General features: G+C 41.0%; 1 protein-coding gene across 2 annotated transcripts in view; it reads right to left on the bottom strand.

Annotated features, from left to right (window-relative positions):
* The window catches only part of DUSP14 (dual specificity phosphatase 14), a 37,517-nt gene that overhangs the window by 6,858 nt on the left and 12,949 nt on the right, over positions 1 to 17,710 (bottom strand). For both annotated transcript variants that reach the window (XM_003483054.4, XM_021067373.1), the window contains exon 2: positions 64 to 148. The gene's annotated coding sequence lies outside the window, so the exon portion shown is untranslated. The remainder of the gene's footprint in view (positions 1 to 63; positions 149 to 17,710) is intronic.

Here is a 17,710-nt window from a genome sequence, read left to right as displayed (position 1 = left end):
CGGTTTCAGTCGCATGAGAACATCCCCCGTTGCACAGACAGAGGTGATACGGGGGCTACTCACGGGTGAGGAGTCTGGTTACTCTGGAGTCCCTGGTCTGGAAAGTCCTAAGGGAGTGAGTGCTGATCGCAGTGGATACAAATCAGATCTGCAGAAAGACAAGGAGGCAGGAATGTGGCCAGTCAGGAAGGTCAAAAGAATTCCTCCTGGGTTTTGACCGCTAAGATGGAATAAATCTAGGACATAGAAAGCATGTTAAATACATCTCCCCCTGCATTTAAAGAACGCACCAGTAAGAAACACCAACCTGAGTCTTAGTTTTTGGTTAATGACACATAACCCAGGGTGTGAAAAAATTTTAAGTGTAGCTTTGACCATAATAAAGACGAATTTTTTGAGAGGAGGAGATCCAGAGACAACAGCATATCAAAAGGTAAGGCTCTGCTCACAGGGCCTGCAAGAAATGCAAAGCAAGCTAGAGTCCCTGGGAGACGGTGTGCAACGTGCCAGGTGCCACAGTGGGTGGCAGCTAAGCCAGCTTCACAGACAGCCGCGCCGCCGTGCAGCTCGGGGTGCTAACTACAGGAGGTGCTGGTGGTAGAGAGCAATCTGAAACTGCTTTCATTTTGTTTTCTCTTCCATGTTGGCCCTCTTATTATTTATAAATAATAACAATAGGGGCACCGACCGACAACATCAAAAGTGTGTTCTTCCACCTTTCCAAGGTAACAATCACACTTAAATTTTCATTTTTTTACAGCTCTGTTGAAACATAAGTGACATACAATCCTATATACAGCTAGACCTACGTGTACATATGTGTATACTCAAACATATCCATCGCTCCCTAAAATTCCCTCATGCTCCTTTGTAATTCACCCCTCTCTCACTCTCTAGCCCCATTCCTAAGCAACCATCGATCTGCTTTCTGTCACTATAGCTGTTTTCTCAACTTTCATACAATGGAATCCTACAATATAGGGTTTTTCTCTTTGATCTGGCTTTCACTCCACATGATTAATTGCATATTCATCCATAAAACTGTGTCTATCAATGGGTGTTCCTTTTTATTCCTGAATAGCGTTGCATTGTGCAGATATAATATGGTTCATTCACCTACTGATGGAAACTGGGTTTCTAGTTTTAGACTGACCCAAGGTCAAGGAGAGGTGATGTAAACACTCATATATAGGGATTTGATAGAACTGTGCCTTATATGCCTTCCTTTCTCTTGGTTAAATACCTAGGAGTGGAAGGGCTAGGTCGTATGATATGTGCATATTTAATATTTTTAAGTAGTTTTCAAAAAATAATTATAGCTTGCAACCTGAGGTGCAGGCTTGTAATTAAACACACATGTAAGGGGTCTACTGTAACCCTCTCCAAAGACCTCAGACAGCAGGCACTATCTTGGCACTCACTCTCCGTCTGCTGTGTTCCACAGCCAGCAGTATTTATCAGAGAGTAGCTTCCATGTGTTTCTGGTGCCCCAGTTTTTGTGGCTGCCACTCAGGGGACACCTCTGGATCACCTAGCTCTGGGGATAAATACAGTTCTTGGCTGACTACCTACCCCAGAGCACTACACAGACGACTGAAACGCACCCTCAGTCTTTCCTGGAGCTTCAGCCTAAGGGGCAGGCTTCTGCTTTGACACACTCTGGGGACGAGGGACAGAGGCTGGTGGACACCATCTGTGGGTTCTCCCTCTGCCTCACTCCAAGTCTCAGGTATCTACCAGAAAGGCACTTTTACACTCATTTGGCACCCTGATGTTTGTGACTGCTGCCCAAAGGACACCTCTAGATCACCTGGCTCTGGTGGACATCCTGCAAGACTGTGTATCTGCATACTTTAAAAGCTGGCGACAGAGACCCTTCCCTGTGGAATGACAGGTCTGGCCCCACCTACAACTACTGAGAGCCACTGAAAATGAAATAGGCTGCTTGGACAATCACAAAAGTTTGAGAACCAACCAAGATGAAGGCAGGGTTGAGTAAGATTCATCTCCCACACAAAGGTCACTCCTCCAAGATGGGGAGAAGTGGCTATTTTATCTCCTGCACAAAAACCAACACAGAGAGTCAAGGAAGATGAAGAAGTAGAGAAATAGGCCCAAAAGAAACAGTAAGATAAAACTTCAGAAAAGGGCCCTCAAGAAATGGAGATAAGTGATTTATTACCTGTTAAAAAGTTCAAAACAGTAGTCATAAAGATGCTGACTTAACTCAGAATGGAAGAGAATGGATGAACACAGCGAGAACTTCAAAAAAGAGGAAGTACCAAAAAGAAATCAGAGCTGAATACAATAACTGAATTGAAAAATACAGGAGAGGGGTTGGAGAGCAGAGTGCAGGACATGGTAGAAAGGCTCGGTATCTCAAACACACGGCAGTGAAACTCAAACCATCAGAGCAGCAATAAGGAAGAATGAAAAAAAGTAAAGACCACTTAAGGGACTTGGAGGGATATATCATCAAGTAGACCAACAGTTACATTCTAGGGGTCCCAGAAGGAGGAGAGAGAGAAAGGGGCTGAGAATTTCCCTAACCTAGGGAAGGAAACAAACATCCAGATCCAGGAAACCCAGAGAGGTCCAAATAAAACAGACCTCAGAGACCCACACTAAGACATACTGTAATTGTTAAAAGTGAAAAAATGAGAGAATTTTTAAAAGGGCAAGAGAACTCCCATCAACAAGTTTTTCAGAAAGGAATGGCATAATATATTCAGGGTACTGAAAGAAAAAATTTCCAGACAAAAATACCCAGCAAAGTTATCATTCAGATTTTAAAGAAAAAAGTTTTCCAGACAAGCAAAAGTTAAACTGGCCTTAGAAGAATTAAGACAGTTTCTTAAAAGCTGAAAATAAGGGCTGCTAATCAGTAACAGGAAAACATACGAATGAATAAATCTCACTGATAGAGATAAATATAGTAAATTTTAGAGTAATATAAAGGTGGTATAGACTTATTGCTCATAAGGCTACTATGAAGTTTAAAAGTTGCAGTAGTAAAATATAATTAAGGGATACACAAGATTAAAAGGTATAAAATATGTCAAAAGCAAAATGTGGGAGGTGGAAGAATAAAAATGTAAAGCTTCAGAATGAGTTGAAACTTAAGACTGTTATAAAATACCTAAGTTGCTATGTATAAGCCTTCATGGTAATCATAAAGCAAAAACTTACATAGTAGACACCTAAAAGATAAAGGAATCAACACATACCACTGAAGAAAATCATCGGATCACAAAGTAGGACAGCAAAAGAAGAAAAGAGGAATTACAAAAAGCTCAAAAACAATAGCCAAAAGGCAATAAGTACATACTTATTAATAGTTAAGTGTAAATGGACTAAATTCTGCAATAAAAACAGTGGCAGAATGGATTTTTCTTCTTAATGACATATGTCATCTGCTTTAGCTTTATGGACACACACAGAGACACACTTCAGATGTAAGGACACCCAGAGGCTGAAAGTGAAAGGATAGAAAAAGATATTCTGTGAAAATGGAAACCAAAAGAAAACTGGAGTAGCTATACTTGCTATCAGACTTGAAATTTTTAACTTTTTGTCCTTTTTTTTTTTTTTTTTTTTTTTTTTAAATGGGCTACACCCATGGCATATGGAAGTTCCCAGGCTAGGGGTCTAATGAGAGCTACAGCTGCTGGCCACAGAGCCGAGCCACATCTGTGACCTAAACCACAGCTCACAGCAACGCCAGCCAGATCCTTAACCCAGGGATGGAACCTGCAACCTCATGGTTCCTAGTCAGATTCCTTTCCTCTTGAGGCGCCACAACAGGAACTCCAAAACAGACTTTAAAATAAAGACTAATAAGAGACAAAGTAGGGTATTATGTAATGATAAAGAGGGTCAATCTAACAGGAGGATCAAACATTTGTGCGTATATATGCACCCAACGCAGGAGCATCTAAATATATAAAGCATATTAGCAGATCTCAAAGGAAAACTAGACAAAATAATAGGCCTTAATATCCCATTTTTCATCAGTAGGTAGCGTGAGGTGGCCATTTTGGAAAAATCTGTCCTCACCTATCAGGGCTAAGAAGCCCCAGGCCAAACAACAAATCAGGTGGGAACACAGCCCCACCTATTAGCAAGCTGGCTGCCTAAAGACCCTCGCCCCAGGCACAGAGCCACCTCTAACCACACCTATAGACAAAGCCCCACCCATCAGAAGGGTAAGAATCAGTGGGCAGGCACCAGTTCCTCCCATCAGGAACCCTGCAGCCACAAGGAGGACAGACATCAAAGCAAGAGAGGCTACAACCCCATTATCTGCAAAAAGGAGACCACAACAAAAATCTATACAAAGTGAAAAGGGAGGAGTTCCTGTCATGGCTCAGTGGTGAATGAATCTGACTAGGAAACAAGAGGTTGCGAGTTTGGTCCCTGGTCTTGCTCAGTGGGTTAAGGATCCAGCATTGCCGTGAGCTGTGGTGTAGATTACAGATGCAGCTCAGATCCCATGTTGCTGTGGCTCTTGTGTAGGCCAGCGGCCACATCTCCAATTAGACCCCTAGCCTGGAAACCTCCATATGCCGCAGGAGCAGCCCTAGAAATGGCAAAAAGACAAAAAAAAAAAAAGTGAAAAGGCAGAGAATTATAATTATAATCAGATAAGGGAACCAGTAAAACAGCTAAGAGATCTGGAGATTACCAAGAAAAAGACTTTACACTAATGATAGTAAAGATGATTCAAGATTTTGGAAATAAACTGGAGGCAAAGATTGATAAATTTCAAGAAACATGGAGCAAAGAAACAGAAGAAATGAAAATTCACTAGCAGCAATCAATAGAATAAGGAGGCAGAAGAATGAATAATCGAGGTGAAGGACAGACTAGTGGAAATGACTGACACAGGACAGAAAAGAGAAAAAAGATTTAAAAGAAACGAGGACAGTCTAAGAGAACTCTGGAACAAGGTTAAATGCACCAACAACCGTATTATATGGGTGCCAACATCTATATTATCAGGAGGAGAGAGAGAGAAAGGGCCACAGAAAATATCTGAAGAGTGAGTTCCCGTCATGGCGCAGTGGTTAACGAATCCGACTAGGAACCATGAGGTTGCGGGTTCGAACCCTGGCCTTGCTCAGTGGGTTAAGGATCCCGCGTTGCCGTGAGCTGTGATGTAGGTTGCAGATGTGGCTCGGATCTGGCATTGCTGTGGCTCTGGTGTAGGCCGGTGGCTACAGCTCCAATTGGACCCCTAGCCTGGGAACCTCCATATGCCGCAGGAGCGGCCCAAGAAATAGCAAAAAGACCAAAAAAAAAAAAAAAAAAAATCTGAAGAGATAATAGCCAAAAACTTCCCTAACATGGGAAAGGAATCACTCACTCAAATCCAGGAAGCATTACGAATACCATATAAAATATACCAAGGAGGAACACCCCGAGACACACATTAATCCAACTGCCCAAAATTAAAGACAAAGAGGAAATATCAAAAGCGGCTAAGGAAAAGAAACAAATAACATACATGGTAACCTCAATAAGGTTAGCAGATTTTTTAGCAGAAACTCTGCAGGCCAGAAGGGAGTGGCATGATATACCTTAAATGATGAAGGGAAAAATCCTCCAAGACCACCCAGCAAGGCTTTCAGATTTGAAAAAAAAATCAAAAGCTTTACAAACAAGGAAAAGCTAAAAGAATTCGGCACCACTAAAACCAGCTTTACAACAAATACTCAAGGAACTTCTCTAGGTGGAAAAGCAAGGGCCACAACTAGAAAGAAAAATACTACAAATGATAAGGCTCACCAGTAAAGGTACATATATAGTAAAGGTAGGAAGTCATCCACACACAAAACCAGAAACTGAGAAGATGAGAGTACAACTGCGGGATACTAGAGATGCACTTGCAATTAAGAGCCCAACAACTTAAAACAATCTTGTATGTACATATACAGACTCCTTTATCAAAACTTCATGGTAATTACAAACCAAAAATCTACAATAGATACACAAATAAGAAAAAATAATCCAAATTCAACACTAAAGATAGTCATCAAACCACAAGAGAACAAGAAAAAAAGACCAACAAAAATAAATCCCAAACAGTCAATAAAATGGCAATAAGAACATACATATCAATAATTACCTTGAATGTAAATGGACTAAACACCCCAGTCAAAGGACAGAGACTGGCTGAATGGATACAAAAACAAGACCCATATACACATGCTATCTTCAAGAGACCCACTTCAGTTCTACGGCCACATACAAATTGAAAGTGAGAGAATGGAAGAAAATATTCCATTAAACAGAAATGAAAAGAAAGCTGGAAGAGCAATACTCATAGCAGACAAAACAGACCTTAAAGAATATTTTAAGAGACAAAGAAGGACATTACATAATGATCAAAGGATCAATCCAAGAAGATATAACAATTATAAATGTATATGCACCCAACATAGGATCACCTCAATATATAAGGCAAATGCTAACAACCTTAAAAGGAGAAATTGACAATAACACAATAATAGCAGAGGACTTTTAACACCCCACTTACAGCAATGGACAGATCATCCAGACTGAAAATCAACAAGGAAATTAAATGATGCACTCGACCAGATGGACTTAATAACTATTTATAGAACATTCCATCCAAAAGCAGCAGAATACACATTCTTCTCAAGTGCACACAGATTATCCTCTAAGCTAGATCACAAATCAAACCTCAGTAAATTTAAGAAAATTGAAATTATATCAAGCATCTTTTCCAACCAGAATGCTATACAACTGGAAATCGACGAGAAAAAAACTGCAGAACACACAAACACATGAAGACTAAACAACATGCTACTAAGCAACCAACAGATCACTGAAGAGATCTAAGAGGAAACTGAAAAATACCTAGAAGCAAATGATAGTAAAGACACAACCCAAAACCTATAGGATGCAGCAAAAGCAGTTCTAAGAGGGAAGTTTATAGCAAAACAAGCCTACCTCAAGAAACAAGGAAAATCTCAAATAAACAACTTAACTTTATACCTAAAGCAACTAGAGAGAGAACAGACAAGACCTAAAGTTAGCAGAAGAAATCATAAAGATCAGAAATAAATGAAACAGAAACTAAGAAAACCATAGGGGGAAAAAAAAAAATCAATGAAACTAAAAGCTGGTTCTTTGAAAAGATCAACAAAATTGATGAACCTTTAGCCAGACGACTAATCAAGAAAAAAAGAGGACTCAAATCAATAAAATTAGAAATGGGAGTTCCCATCATGGCTCAATGAAGCAAATCTGACTAGCATCCATGAGGACGGAGCTTCAATACCTGGCCTTGCTCAGTGGGTTAAGGATCCAGTGTTGCCATGAGCTGTGGTGTAGGGTCACAGATGTGGCTCAGATGCAGTTCCGATTGACCCCTAGCCTGGTAACCTCCATATGCCTCCAGGGCAGCCCTAAAAAGACAAAAAAAAAAAAAAAAAAAAATTAGAAATGAAAAAGGGAGTTTCCGTCATGGCTCAGTGGTTAACAAATCTGACTAGGAACCATGAGGTTGTGGGTTCGATCCCTGGCCTTGCTCAGTGGGTTAAGGATCCAGCGTTGCCGTGAGCTGTGGTGTAGGTTGCAGATGCAGCTCAGATCTGCATTGCTGGGGCTCTGGCATAAGCTGGTGGCTATGGCTCTGATTTGACTCCTAGCCTGGGAACCTCCATATGCCACAGGAGTGGCCCAAGAAATCAAAAAAAAAAAAAAAAAAAAAAAAAAAAAGACTCCTTACAACAACACCAACAAAAAAGAAAGAAATGAAAAAGGAGAAATTACAGCAGACATCACTGAAATACAAAGATCTTAAGAGACTACTACATGCAACTGTATGCAAATAAAATGGACAACCTACAAGAAATAAGACATATTCTTAGAGAAGTACAATCTTCCAAGCCTAAACCAAGATGAAAGAGAAAAGATGAATGGACCAATCACAAGTACTGAAATTGAAACTGATTAAAAAACTTCTAACAAACAAAAGTCCAGGACCAGATGGCTTCACAGAAGAATTATACTAAACACATAGAGAAGAGCTAACACCTATCCTTCTGAACCATTCCAAAAGATTGCAGAGGAAGAAACACTCTCAAACTCATTCTATGAGGCCACCATCACCCTGACAGCAAAACCAAACATACCACAAAAAAATGAAAATTACAGGCCAGTATCACCGATGAACATAGATGCAAAAATCCTCAACAAGATACTAGTAAACTGAATCCAGCAATACATTAAAAGGATTGTAGTACACCGTGATCAAGTGGGATTTATTCCAGGGATGCAAGGATTTTTTCAACATCCACGAATCAATCAGTGTGATACACCACATTAACAAACGGAAAAATAAAAACCATATTATCCTCTCAATAGATGCAGGACAAGTTTTTGACAAAATCCAATACCCATTTCTGATAAAAACCCTCCAGAAAGTGGAGGAGGGAGTTCCCATCATGGCACAGGAGTTCCCAGGAGTTCCCATCATGGCACAGTGGAAACGAATCTGACTAGGAATCATGAAGTTGTGGGCTTGATCCTTGGCCTCGCTCAGCAGGTTAAGGATCCAGTGTTGCTGCAAGCTGTGGTGTGGGTCACAGATGCAGCTCAGATCTGATGTTGGCTGTGGCTATGGTGTAGGCTGGCAGTTGTAGCTCTGAATGGACCCCTAACCTGGGAACTTCTATGTGCCACCAGTGCGGCCCTAAAAAGCAAAAAATAAAAAATAATAAATAAAAATAAAGGCCATATACAGTTATCATTCTCAATGATGAAAAGCTGAAAGAATTCCCACTAAGATCAGGAACAAGACAAGGATATCCACTCTCGCCATTACTATTCAACATAGTTTTGGAAGTCCTAGCCATGGCAATCAGAGAAGAAAAAGAAAAGGAATCACAATTATAAAGGAAGAAGTAAAACTATCCCTGTTTGTAGATGACATGATACTATACCTAGAAAAACCTAAAGACTATACCAGAAAACTGTTAGAGCTCAATGAATTTGGCAAAGTCACAGGATACGAAATACACAGAAATCTATTGCATTTCTATTACTAACAATGAAAGATCAGAAAAAGCAATTAGGGAAACAATCCCATTTACCACCACATCAAAAGGAATAAAATACCTAGGAATTTATCTAAAGAGACAAAAGACCTGTACTCTGAAAACTCTAAGACACTGATGAAAGAAATCCAAGATGACACAGACAGATGGCAAGATATATACCATGCTCTTGGATTGAGAAGAATCAATACTGTCAAAATGATTATACAACCAAAGGCAATCTTCAGTTTCAGTGCGATCCCTATCAAATTATCAATGGCATTTTTCACAGAACTAGAACAAAATATTTTAATTTGCTTGGAAGAACAAAAGACCCAGAAGAGTCAAAGCCATCCTGAGAAAGAAAAATGGAGATGCAGAAATCAGGCTCCCTGACTTTGGATTATATTACAGAGCTACAGTCATCAAAATAGTATGGTACTGGCACAAAAACAAATATAGATTAGTGGAACAGGACAGAAAGCCCAGAACTAAACCCACACACTTACAGTCAACTAATCTAAGGAGGCAAGAATATACAATGAAGAAAAGACAGTCCCTTCAATAAGCTGTGCCGGGGAAACTGGACAGCTACATGTGAAAAAATAGAATTAGAACACTCCCTAACACCATACACAAAAGTAAACTTAAAATGGATTAAAAACCTACCAGATACTATAGGGAGTTCCTGTCATGGCTCCAGTGGAAGTGAATCTGACTAGCATCCGTAAGGACACAGGTTTGATCCCTGACCTCACTCAGTGGGTTAGAGATCTGGCATTGCCGTGAGCTGTGGTGTACGTCACAGACGCAGCTCCCATCTGGCATGGCTGTGGCTATGGCACAGGCTGGCAGCTGCATCTCCGATGAGACCCCTAGCCTGGGAATCTCCATATACCACGGATGAGGCCTTAAAACAACAAAAGACAAAAGTCAACAACAAAAAAAAAGACCGGATACTATAAAACTCTTAGAGGAAAACAGGCTGAACACTCTCTGACATAAACCACAGCAATATCTTCTTAAATCCAGCTCCTAGAGTAGTGACAATAAAAACAAAAACAAATGGGACCTAATTAAACTTAAAAGGTTTTGCACAGCAAGGGAAACCCTAAACAAAATGAAAAGAAAACCCACAGAATGGGAGGAAATATTTGCAAATGAAGTGACTGACAAGGTATTAATCTCCAAGATATATAAACACCGTCTGACGCTCAATACCAAAAAAACAAACAACCCCATCAAAAAATGGGTGGGGAGTTCCTGTTGTGGCTCAGCAGAAATGAATCTGACTTGCATCCATTAGGACACAGTTTTGATCCCTGGCCTCACTCAGTGGGTTAAGGATCTGGCATAGCTGTTAGCTTTGGTGTAGGTCACAGACGCAGCTCTGATCTGGCGTTGCTGTGGCACAGGCTGGCAGCTACAGCTCTGACTGGACCCCTAGCCTGGGAACCTCCATATGCCACAGGAGTGGCCCTAAAAAGACAAAAAAAAAAAAAATACATGTACCCCAGTGTTCACTGCAGCACTATATACAATAGCCAAGACATAGAAGCAACCTAAATGTCCATTGAGAGAGGAGTGGATAAAGATGTGGTACATATACACAACGGAATATTACTCAGCCATAAAAAGGAATGAAATACTGGCATCTGCAGCAACATGATTGACCTAGAAATTATCATGCCAAGTGAAATTCAACAGTGGGACACAAAGGTCATATGCCATTACTTATATGTGGAATCTAAAAAAAGAACAGAAACTGACTCACAGACTCTGAAAAACTTACAGTTACCAAAGGAGACAGGTTGGAGGAGGTGGGGTGCTTGGGTTTGGGATGGAAATGTTGTAAAAGTGGGTTGTGGAGATGGTTGTGCAACCATAAATATAATAAAATTCATTTGAGTTTTTTAAAAAACAAATTAATAATTACTTTTAAGTACAGAAAGCAATGACTATATTATTCTAGGAAGTCTTCACTGAAATTAAGCAAATTATTTGAATTGTTAATAGTCTACATGACATAAATTTAAACCATCTGCCAGTAGTCTTCCTATTAACTGAACTTGGTTTATTTATTGCCTTTTTTTAAAAACACAGAATAAGGAGTTCCCATCGTGGCGCAGTGGTTAACGAATCCAACTAGGAACCATGAGGTTGCGGGTTCGGTCCCTGCCCCTGCTCAGTGGGTTAACGATCCGGCGTTGCCGTGAGCTGTGGTGTAGGTTGCAGACGCGGCTCGGATCCCATGTTGCTGTGGCTGTGGTGTAGGCTGGCGGCTATAGCTCCGATTAGACCCTAGCCTAGGAACCTCCATATGCTGCGGGAGCAGCCCAAGAAATAGCAAAAAAGACAAAAAAACAAAAACAAAAAAACACAAAAAAACAGAATAAAACTTCTACATTTGAAAAAAAATTGGGGGGGGGGATGCAAAAGCAGCTCCAAGAGGGAAGTCATAATGATAAATGCCAGAGTTCCCACTGTGGCACAGTGGGTTAGGAACCTGACTGCAGTGGCTCAGGTTGCTGTGCAGGTGTGGGTTTGATTTTTGGCCCAGCACAGTGAATTAAAAGGTTTGGTTGCTAGGGTTTGGATTCAGTCCTTGGCCAGGGGATTTTCATATGCCACAAATGTGGTGATATTAATGACAAATGGTTCCATCAAGAAACAAAGATCTCAAAGAAACTAACTTTACACTTCAAGGAACTAGAACAAATGAAGTCCCTAGTTGGTAAAAGGAAAAAAATAACAAAGATTAGAGAGGAAATAGAGACTAAAAAGACAATAGAAAAGATCAATGAAATAAACAGCCAGCTCTTTGAAAAGATAAACAAAATTGGCAAACCTTTAGCTAGACTCCCCAAGGAAAAAAAAAGACAAAAGGAATCAAAATTAGAAGTGAAAGAAGAAATTTTACAACTGGTACCACAAAAATACAAAGGATCTTAAGAGACTACTGTTGGAGTTCCTGTTCTGGTGCAGTGGAAACCTATCTGACTAGAATCCATGAGGACACAGATTTGATCCCTGGCCTTGCTCAAGTGGGTCAAGGATCCAGCATTGCTGAGAGCTGTGGCGTAGTTCAAGCTGTGGTGTAGGTCGCAAATGTGGCTCAGATGTGGCGTGGCTGTGGCTATGGTGTAGGCCAGCAGCTACAGCTCCAATTCGACCCCTCGCCTGGGAACCTCCATATGCCGCAGCTACAGCCCTAAAAAAAAAGCGAAAGAAAGAAAAAGGGAGACAGACTACTGTAAACAATTACACACCAGGACTGAGTCATGAAGAAAGAGAAAATCTAAGCAGACCAATAACTAGGAAGAAAACTGAATCCCTAATCAAACATTTAAAGAATACATATGAATCCTCAGACTCTTCCAAAACGCAGAAGAGGAAACACTTCCAAACTCATCCTACAAGGCCAGTGTTACATAAGATACCACAAGAAAAGAAAATTAGAGGTCACTATCTCTGATAAACATAATGGGAAAATCCTCAAAATATCAGTGAACTAAATTCAATAGTCCACTAGAAGATTCACACACCATGATCTGGTAGGATTTATTCCAAGGATTCGGGATGGTAAAACACCCACAAACCAACGTGTGATACACATTAACAAAAGGAAGGGTAAAAATCACATGATCACCTCAATAGATGCAGAAAAGCATCTGACAGAATGCAACATCCATTTATGGTGAACAGTCTTAACAAAGTGGGTATAGAAACAACATCCCTCAACATAATAAAAGCCATGTATCACAAGCCCACAGCAAGCATCATATTCAGCAGAGAAAAGATGAAAGCTTTTCCTCTAAGATCAGAAAAGAGGCTAGGATGCCCATTTCTGCCACTTTTATTCAACATGGCATTGGAAGTCCTAGCCAGAGCAATGAGGCAAGAAAGAGAAATACAACCCACTCAAATCAGAAAGGAAGAAGTAAAACTGTTGCTATTTGCAGATAACATGATATTATACATTAAAAACCCTAAAAGACTGCACCAAAAAAAATTAGAACTCATCAATGAATTCAGTAAAGTAGGATATAAAATCAGTATATAGAAATCGGTTGCATTTCTATAGACTAATAATGAACTATCAGAAAAAGAAATTAAAAAAACAATCCTATTTACAATTGCATCAGGAAGAATAAGATGTTCACAAATAAAAATTTTTTTATGTCTTTTTGTGTTTTCTAAGGCCGCACCGGCAGCATATGGAGGTTCCCAGGCGAGGGGTCCAATCGGAGCTGTAGCGAAGCTGCCAGCCTATACGCCAGAGCCAAAGCAATGCAGGATCTGAACTGCGTCTGTGCCAGATCCTTCACTCACTGAGCAACGCCAGGGATCAAACCCGCAACCTCATGGTTCCTATTCGAGTTGGTTAACCACTGCACCACGAGGGGAACTCCATAGATACTTAGGAATAAATTTAAACAAGGAGGTTAAGACCTGTACACTGAAAACTGTGAGACGTTTATGAAAGAAATTGAAGACACAAATAAATAGATATATTGTGTTCATGAATTGGAAGGGTCGATACTATTTAAATGTCCATACTACCCAAGGCATTCTAAAGATTTAATGCAATTTCTATCAAATTCCCAATGGCATTTTTCACGGAAATAGAACAAATAATCCTAAAATGTGTATGGAAATAAAGTTCCCAAATGGCCAAAGCAATCTTGAGAAAGAACCAAGCTGGGGAACATCACACTTTATTTTAAAGCTACAGTAATCAAAACAGAATGGCATCAGCAAAAAAGACATGATCAATGAATGAGAATAGAGCGCCTAGAAATAAACCCATGCACATATGATCAATTTACAACAAAGCTACCAATAATATACAATGGGGAAAGGACAGTTTCTCCAACAAATGGTGTTAGGAAAAATTGCATAGCCACAAGCAAAGGGATGAAACTGGACTACTATCTTATACCATATAAAAAATTAACCCCAGGTGGATTAAAAATATGAATCATTCAGGATTAAAGGATCTGAAATCACAAAACTCCTAAACAAAACATACAAGATAAGCTCTTTGATAATAGCCTTGGTGATGATTTTTTGAATTTGGCAACAAAAGCAAAAATAAGCAGGACTACATCAAATTAAAAAGCTTTGGCACAGCAAAGGCAACTAAACAAAATGAAAAGACAACCTACAGAATGGGAGAAAATATTTGCAAATGATATAACCAATAAAGGGTTAATACAGCAAAAAAAAAAAAAAAAATCTGATTTTAGAATGGGCAAAGGATCTGAATAGACATTTTCCCAAAGAAAAAATACAGATGGTCAACAGGTACATGAATGAAAAGGGTCAACATTAATCATCAAGGAAATACAAATCAAAACCATAATGAGATATCACTATTACCAAAAAGACAGGAGTTCCTACTGTGGTGCAACGGGATGGGTAGCATCTCTGCAGCTCCCAGACACAGGTTCAATTCCCAGGTCCAGCACAGTGGGCTGAAAGATCCTGCACTGCCCAAGTGCAGTGTAGGTATAGCAAGTGTGGCTCAGATCTGACCCCTTGCCTGGGAACTCCATGTGCTGTGGGGTAGCCAAAAAACAAACAAACAAACAAACAAAAAAACAAAAAACACAATAAATAACAAAGTGTTGGTGAGGATGTGGAGAAAAAGGAACTCTTGTGCACTGTGGGTGGGAATGTAAATTGGTGCAGCCACTACAGAAAACAGTATGGAGGGTCCTCAAAAAGTTAAGAATAGAATTAGCATATGATCCAGGGATTCTACTTCTGGGTATTTATCCAACAAAAACACTAACACAAGAAGATATATACACCCTCCCCCCACCTTCCCAACCCCCATTCACTGCTAAGACATGGAAACAACCTAAGTGTCCATGGATGGATGAATGGATAAAGAAAATGTGGTGTATATATATATGCAATAGAACATTTATCAGCCATAAAGAAGGAAATCTTGCTATTTACAGTAACATGGATGGATCCTGAAGGCATTATGCTAAAAGAGAAGTCAGAGAAGGACAAATACTATAAATATAGTGTCAATTTTATGTGCAATCTTAAACATGTAGAGAACAGATTGGTGGTTGTCAGAGGTGGAGGCTAAATGGGTGAAGAGGCTAAAAGACACAAACTTCACGTGAGAACGGAAGTCCTGGGGATGCAGTGTACAGCATGGGGACTATCATTAATGATACCGTACTGCACACTTGCACGTTGCTCAGAGAGTAATTTTTCATGGCATGTGGAAGTTCCCAGACCAGGGATCAAACCCGCACCACAGCAGTAACCTGAGTCTCTGTGGTGACACCACCATATCCTTAACCCACTGTGCTACAAGGGAACTCCACGGAGAGTAATCATAAAAGTTGTCATCACAAGAAAATGAAAAATGTGTTAACTATATATGGTGAGAAGTATTAATGAGACTTACTGTGATTATTCTGCTATATATACAAATATCGAATCATGTTATACACCTGAAACTGATATAATGTTCTATGTCAATTACACCTCAATTAAAAAATTAAAATAATCCCACGTGTATAAATACACAGTGGTTCTCACACTCGAGTGTGCATGAGAATCACCTGGTGGGCTTGGTGAACCCCAGATCGCTAAGCCCCACCCTCAGAGTTTCTGATTCAGTGGTCCTGGGATAGGGCTTGAGACGTGGCATTTATTTCCCAGGTGATGCTGATGCTGCCAGGCAGGGGACACACTGTGAGAACCACTGCAAAGGGAATGCTGTGATGGGCCATCGAATTCCCCCTCAAGACAAGGCACTCAGCATGCTGGTGCTGACAGGTCACAAGTCTCCCCCTCCCCCAAGAAACGGCCCTTGCCCAGAGGGAGCTGCCTCCCCCAAGCTTACCACCCATCTTTGGGGCCCACATCTGCTGACTGACGATACAGGGTGCAGAGTGATATAAAGGTGAAACCTCATCACGAAAGGAGCAAGGAACTAGTCACATAAGGAAATGTGCACAACTTTGCTGTATGCCTGAAACTAATGCAACACTGTAAGTCAATGACACTCCAATTAAATTTTAAAATAATAAAAAAAAAATAAATCAAGTTTAAAAAGGCAACCTGGGGTGGAGTTCCTGTCGTGGCGCAGTGGTTAACGAATCCGACTAGGAACCATGAGGTTGCGAGTTCGATCCCTGCCCTCGCTCAGTGGGTTAATGATCCAGTGGGTTGCCGTGAGCTGTGGTGTAGGTCACAGACGAGGCTCAGATCCCACATTGCTGTGGCTATGGTGTAGGCTGGCAGCTACAGCTCCGATTGGACCCCTAGCCTGGGAACCTCCATATGCTGCGGGAGCGGCCCAAAGAAATAGCAAAAAGACCAAAAAAAAAAAAAAGAAAAAGGCAACCTGGGAGTTCCTGTCGTGGTGCAGCGGAAATGAATACGACTAGGAACCATGAGGTTGCAGGTTCGATCCCTGGCCTTGCTCAGTGGGTTAAGGATCCAGTATAGGTCGCAGACGTGGCTCAGATCCCCAGTTGCTGTGGCTGTGGTGCAGGCCGGGAGCTGTAGCTCCGATTAGACCCCCAGCCTGGGAATCTCCATATGCCATGGGTACGGCCCTAAAAAGCAAAACAAACAAATAAAAATAAATAAAAAGGCAATGTGCGCAGATGGGAGGGTTAGATGTACATGGAAACAGGCAGAACTTTGTGGGAACATCCTGTCCTGCAGCAGAGCGCAGTCTCTTGCCACTTCCAAGTCTTTCCCTGGCAGAATTCAGTAGTTTAAAAAGCAAAGTCACCATAGTAATAAACACACAAAATCAGGCTTTTGAATGGCTGCTGATAACTCCATCCTGAATGTGGAAGATACTAATCAAATTTCCAACCAAGTTATCTAGTTTTAAATGATTATTATTTCCCAAATAATCATTCTGTTTGGGAAGCCACCTTCCCTCCTGAAGCCAGTGTCCCAGGCTCACTGGCCTTTTCAGCACAAAGGTCTTCATCAAGGGCCATGGGTAAGTAATGGGTGGGCTGACAGCCTTGCTTACTCTGTGAATTCTCATTTCTTGGGCAGCGATAGGGTACTTGGTGCTGCAGGGAAAAGAAAGCAGATTTTGAGTCCTCAGGGCAGAATCCCAGTGAGACAGACACGATGCTCCCTCCCCGCTGGTGCAAGGCAGTCTCATGCCAACAAACCTGCTTAAAATGCCAAAGCTGAGTCCAAGGGTTAGAAAAACAACTTGTGCCAGAGAGCACTCAGAGGTCACAGATACACAGATGCTCTTCTGACAGGCACTCCTGACCCCTTTTCCAGATGGGAAAATGCAAGGTGTGGAAAGGGTGAGATGATTTCAACTTGGAGAAGACAGGTGACAGGACCAGGAAAAGATCCAAGGTGTCTGGGCTCCTGCTTCTTTGTGACTAGAGGGTGGCTGTGGTCTGATTACCGCCCCCAGCACTCCACACCATCAGCCAGCGCCTTCCGCACACAAGAGGGTCTTACAACTGCCCAAGCAGAATGTGTTGAAATGATACATACAGAAAACACCTGACAGAGTTCCCAGTGTGGCGCAGCAGAAACGAATCCCACTAGTATCCATGAGGATTCGGGTTCAATCCCTGGCCTTGCTTAGTGGGTTAAGGATCCAACGTTGCCATTAGCTGCAG

This window comes from Sus scrofa, chromosome 12, assembly GCF_000003025.6.
Source record: "Sus scrofa isolate TJ Tabasco breed Duroc chromosome 12, Sscrofa11.1, whole genome shotgun sequence".
NCBI lineage: Eukaryota > Metazoa > Chordata > Mammalia > Artiodactyla > Suidae > Sus > Sus scrofa.
Note: the sequence above shows the minus strand (reverse complement) of the source record. Positions and strands in the feature narration are given on the sequence as shown.